Source organism: Triturus cristatus, chromosome 6, assembly GCF_964204655.1.
Source record: "Triturus cristatus chromosome 6, aTriCri1.1, whole genome shotgun sequence".
NCBI lineage: Eukaryota > Metazoa > Chordata > Amphibia > Caudata > Salamandridae > Triturus > Triturus cristatus.
The window spans coordinates 1,654,960,920-1,654,966,781 of NC_140589.1; positions in this window are offsets into that span (position 1 = coordinate 1,654,960,920).

The following is a 5,862-nucleotide window of genomic DNA, read 5'->3' on the forward strand; positions in this document are numbered from 1 at the left end:
AAAGTGCAACTTCTGTGTATTCTACTGTAATCTTGTTTGACGATTTGTGCTCCTGTGCTCATAAAGAGACTAGGGGTTACTTTGAGAAATAAATACATATATATTTTGAATATATATCTGTGTGGTGTCCTTTCATTGGTATAAAAGGGGGTTGCATTTGGTAAAACAGCTGGCTTAACACGTTTCACGAGTTTAGCCTCAAAGACTGCTTAGCCTACGCTACCACTAGGGCAGCTAGTCCGAAAAGGTTGACTTACAACCACACCATAAGGGTTGCTTGGCATGGTACAAGGTGATCACTTTAACTAGTGAGCATCATATACCAGGCCAACTTCTCACAGAATCAAACAGTTAGAACGAGGGCTAGAAAGGATAGAGTGCAAGAATACACTGAACTGACCAGATTAAAGTCATACCTGTTTACAAATGGTAAATCACAAGTCTAGTTGATGGAGCAACGGAATCACTGGCACGTGAAAGGAGCTTCAAATCGGCTCTGTAACCATATATATATGTGTCAATGGTTATTAACAGATAGAAAAAATCAGAACGAGAGAACGTAAAGTGAATACATTGTGAGGTCTCTATAAACAAGCAGGGCCTGAATAGCAAAGGTGTGGGACCGACCTGTTCTATGCTGGTCGGCTCTTATCAGCAAGTCATGTGGGTCATGTAGTGCGAGTGCTCATACGAACACCCCGTATATGAGCAGTCAGATTGAGCTTGAGGAATACGGTTATCTAAAAATGGAAACAGATTTGTAGATTAACGGATGGTATTATAGACACTGGGACTAGCGTGCCTTGCGGTTAATTAACAAGAGGTGTAACTGTGGATCCATGTCGGCTTACCTCGAATGTAATCTAGGGTAGCCTCGATTGAAACGGGGTGATAGTTTAAACGTATTCCGTGGAGAAAAAGATATCTACAATGACTTCCCTGCTTGTCAGGCACCAAAAACTTGAATTGTTGCAAACTTTCCCGCTCCCGCTAGAGTCCGAAGTCCCTGCAGCCCCGGAAGTGGATTTCCTGACTTCTTGACAGCCATTGTGAGTCCCTAGCAGAGCTGAGGTGAGTGGACCCCACGAGTGACTAGGAACAGCAATACCCGGGTACTGTGCACTATTGTCAAGTGCAACCCCTTCACAACGTTCTACGAACTTGTGCATTGGACCACGTGTGGTCCAAGCCTACAGCAGGATTTCCCTTGAAAATCAGAGGCCTACCTCATACCGAGTAACCGTGGGCTCCTGTTAAGCGAATCCTCACGAGGCATCTTCGCGATCCCTTGCTGGCTGGCTTGTGGGTCCCCTGAAGACTTTCTCATCAAACCAAAGGCTCCCCTGGTTGCTCCAGGCCTGCCCTGACTTACCCTTGCTGGGTGAGTTCCTCAGACCTTGCTGGTCTGCACCGCTGACTTTCTTCAATTTCCATGAGGCTTGCTGTTGCCAAGTCTTATTGGCTCCAATCCGGTTGCCGACACATCAGTAAGCTGCAGACTTTGTGGGACACTCTGAATCCATCTCCTGGTTGTTATCGACACCTCCTGGACCTCGTGGCCGAAGAGTCAAAACACCCTTGATCACCTGAAATCACCCGACATCCGTGGGCATCCATCTTCCTGGCCCACCGGGCCAATGGCAAATGACTGTGAACACTGTCCTTTCTGCTTTCAGGTCTTCATCTTGAATCCAGCCTTGGATTCCACCGGACACTTCTCCAGTCTTCACAAGCAGCAAAACTTCTTCGGCTTCCATTGAAAACGACGACGCGACCTGACACCAAAAGACACCTATGCACCCAGCTTCCCTGGGTGAGGTAATTTGTGCACTCCGGTGCTCCTGTGGGTGTTGGCCCTCAAACTAATTAGCTTGTAAGTGGCTTACTTGTAGACTCTCTAGAAGTACCCTAAAACTTTAAAAATCCAAATGTGACTTGCTCCATTGAAATCAATAGGGAACCCGCGGCTGTGTTCCCACACTGCACGCGTCTCCCGTGGGTCCTTTACTTACCTGCCTTGGGTGGATTAGTGAAGCCCCAGCAATTCTACAGGCCCTAGGCCTTGTCCCCTTGCAAGTCGACTTTCCTAAACCTCTTTTTTAGGTTATGGTCTGGTACGCCCCTAGCGCCCCAGCCATATTTGTGCTTAACTTATTGTGAAGCGTTGATATTTGCATATGTTCCTGACTTCTAATCTCATAAAGAGATTAGTAGAGTGTGTCTAGTAATAAATACATATATATTTGATATATATACCTGTATGGTGTCCTTTCATTTGGTAATTCAAGAGATTATAAGGTAAAACAAGCTGCTTTTCATTCCTCTGAGACTTAGCCTGAAGGCTGCTCTCCACAGCTACCACTAGGATAGCTTTCTTTAAAAGGTTGTCTTAAACCTATCTACCATAAGAGTCGAATTGGACTGGTGCAAGGTGGCCACTATAACTAGTGACCAGCATATGCCAGGCCAACTTCTCACACTCTCGCTGAAGAGAGGACATGTCATTAGTTAGTAAAGCTTTCATTTGAACTTCGTGCATGGTAGCAAGAGGAGGCTAAATGTTGAGAATCGGCCATTTAGTGTGCTTTGATTGGATCAATGGAGACAAATCTTTTGTCTTTGTGACTAGAAAGAGGCGGAACAAGTACTGTTCTGGTACCTTCTACAGCTAAGACAGGTACAGTTGCTCTGTTAGAAGGCCTGCATTCTTTCTTGTCTACAATTTTCTCCCTGACTAGATTCCCTAACTTCTGTACCCAGCCGGCCTTGCCAGTAGTTCCTTTACTTTCCCAGTGGCAGTGCATTTTACTTGGACGTTGCTTCGTCCGTTACGGAAGTCATTCAGTTCCTGTAAAACAGCCAAATGTTCACTTTTGTCAAACAGTGTTTCTCCGCTGCCACTGTACTGGCGTTGCTGCATCTAGGACCCACATCTTTACCCGAAACAGGATTTCATAGGGAGTCAAACCACCCAGAGATTTTCTAGGCAGGTTATTGAGTGCCCTCTGGACTGGGGTGAGTGTCTGAAAAATGTCACCGCTTCGTCCATCATCTCCTTCTGTTTGCTTTGTTCATCCTAAGTTGGGAGAGTATGCCCAGACGTGGGTCCCTTGCTCACTTTGCCACTGCATTCAAGCTATCGTGGCTGATAAAGGGTGTTTCCCTGAAACCATTCCCAGGAAGCTTGTTTGTGGTCCAGGGAAGACCTGGCTTGGCAGTTTGGACTGGACTGTTCCCATGAGGCACAGGGTCGAGACTGATTTGCATATAGCAGGATCTGAACTGGGGTGGCGAAGTGAGCTAAGGAATGATGATGGATTCAGCCCAGGTCTGTGACTGCTGGTCAATGTCTGAAAAGTTTCAGTGCTCCGTCCATCATCTCCTTGAGTTTGCTTTGTTTACCCTAAGTTGGTAGGGTATGCCCAGACATGGGTCCCTTGCTCACTTTGCCACTGGATTCAAGCTAGCCTGGATGATAAGGGGTATTTCTCCAAAATCGGTCCCACGATGCTTGTTTCTGGTCCAGGAAGACCTGGCTTGGCAGTTCAGGGTGGACTGTTCCCATGAGGCACACGGTCAAGACTGATTTGCATATAGCTGGGTCTGAACTGGGGTGGTGAAGTGAGCTAAAAAACGATGATGGATTCATCCCAGATCTGTGACTGGTTGTAAGTGTCTGAAAAGTTTCAGCGGTCCGTCCATCATCCCCTTGTGTTTGCTTTGTTTGTTCTAAGTTGGCAGGGTATGCCCAGGCTTGGGTCGCTTGCTCACTTAGCCATTGGATTCAGGCTAGCCTGGCTGAAATGGGGTGATACCCCAAAACTGGTCACTGGATGCCTGTTTCCAGTTAGGGAAGACCTGGCTTGGCAGTTCAGGCTACACTGTTCCCATGAGGCACATGCTCAAGACTGATTTGCATATAGCTGGGTCTGAGCTGAGGTGGCAAAGTGAGCTAAAGAACAATGATGTACTCAGCCCAGATCTGTGACTGTAGGTGAGTGTCTGAAAAGTTCAACACTCCGTCTATCATCTTTTTGTGTTTGCTTTGTTTGCCCTAAGTTGGCAGGGTATGCCCAAATGTGGGTCCTTTGCTCACTTTGTCACTGGATTCAAGCTAGTCTGGTTGATGAGGGGTGTTACCCCAAACCGGTCCCAAGATGCTTGTTTCCGGTCCAGGGAAGATCTGGCTTGGACTGATCCCACGAGGCACAGGGTCAAGACTGGGTCTGAACTGGGGTGGTGAAGTGAGCTAAAGAACGATGATGGATTCAACCAGATCTGTGACTGGGGTGTGTGTGTCTGAAAAGTTTCAGCACTCCGTCCATCATCTCCATGTGTTTGCTTTGTTCGTCCTAAGTTGGCAGGATATTCCAAGACGTGGGTCCCTTGCTTGCTTTGCCACTGGATTCAAGCTAACCTGGCTGATGAGGGGTGCTACCCCGAAACCGGTCCCAGGGGGCTTGTTTCCAGTCCAGGTTAGACCTGGCTTGGCAGTTGAGACTGGACTGTTCCCGTAAGGCACAGGGTCAAGACTGTTTGCATATAGCTGGGTCTGAACTAGGGTGGTGAAGTGAACTAAAGAACGATGATGGATTCAACCCAGATCTGTGAATGGGGGTGAGCATCTGAAAAGTTTCAGCGCTCCATCCATCATCTCCTTGTGTTTGCTTTGTTCAACCTAAGTCAGCGCTCCACACATCATCTCTTTGTGTTTGTTTTATTGAGCACCCTCTGGACCCCATACAATTGATCTACCCAACTGTGACCTAAGTCTAATACCCTTGATTTTATAGACTCCTTTAGGTCTTGTTTTTCTCCTCTTCAGTACCGGATTTCCCTCACAATGGTATTGATAGGAAAAATGCAGGGTCACATCCAAACATCCCTTGTCAGAATGTAATGTGCTTACTGCATATGTCCTGATGAAGACTTGCAGATCCTTTATAACAGTTTGGGCATCAGCCGATCGCTGTGGTCGTACCCATAGGAATCGAGTGCATGAATTCACTGCTACCAAGATATTCTTGTAAGGCCCATCTGATGACAAAGGGCAGCAGTGGTCCAAATAATTAGATGCTGTAGGCTTGTTTGAAACAAGTAGAGGTGTATGTGGTGGACGTGCTATGATGGAACCCTTCATCTGTTGGCAGATATTGCATTAAGGACAAAGTCCTTTATCTGTTTGTAAAGACCAGGCCACCAGTAGCGTTGCTGCGGTAAAGAAATTGTTGTATCCACCCCTGCATGTGCAGATGCCAGACCCTCGTGGGCAGCTGGTATTAAACCCATCCTACGATCAGTGTTTGGTATTACTCTATCCCAAACTCCAGGAATGCGAGGATATGGAATGTTCTGTGAATCTAACTTGTAGAAGTACTTGAGTGGAAAGCCTTTCGGCATATGGGTGTTGTTGCTAGCAGTATTGACAGGTCACCATTGACAGGCTTAGATTAGGGACACTGAGGAAAAAACCCATGCTATTCTGTACTTTCATCCCCCCCATTTTAATAATTTTTAATGATTTCTTCATCTGCTTGAGAGTATTATTCAGGGTCCACCCAGGGCTTCCTACCTAAGCACACCACTTTCTAGTTCACTGCAGATGGTGCTGTTTGTGTCGAGGGAGTACTGTATTTGCTTAGGCAAGCTGCCTGGTGTCAGACTAGCATTTTCTTTCACGTCACCACGGGCCAGCTATATCTTGCTGACATCATCATGAGCCAGAACCCCTGCCCCTTTCATACCAGAGAACAGATATGCTCAAACAATTCTGTACTCTCCATAACAGCTGATAGTATTCGACAATTTGCATAAGGTAAAGGCCTCCTGTTGTGATTCCATCCTTTCAGTCCTGGAAGGTCT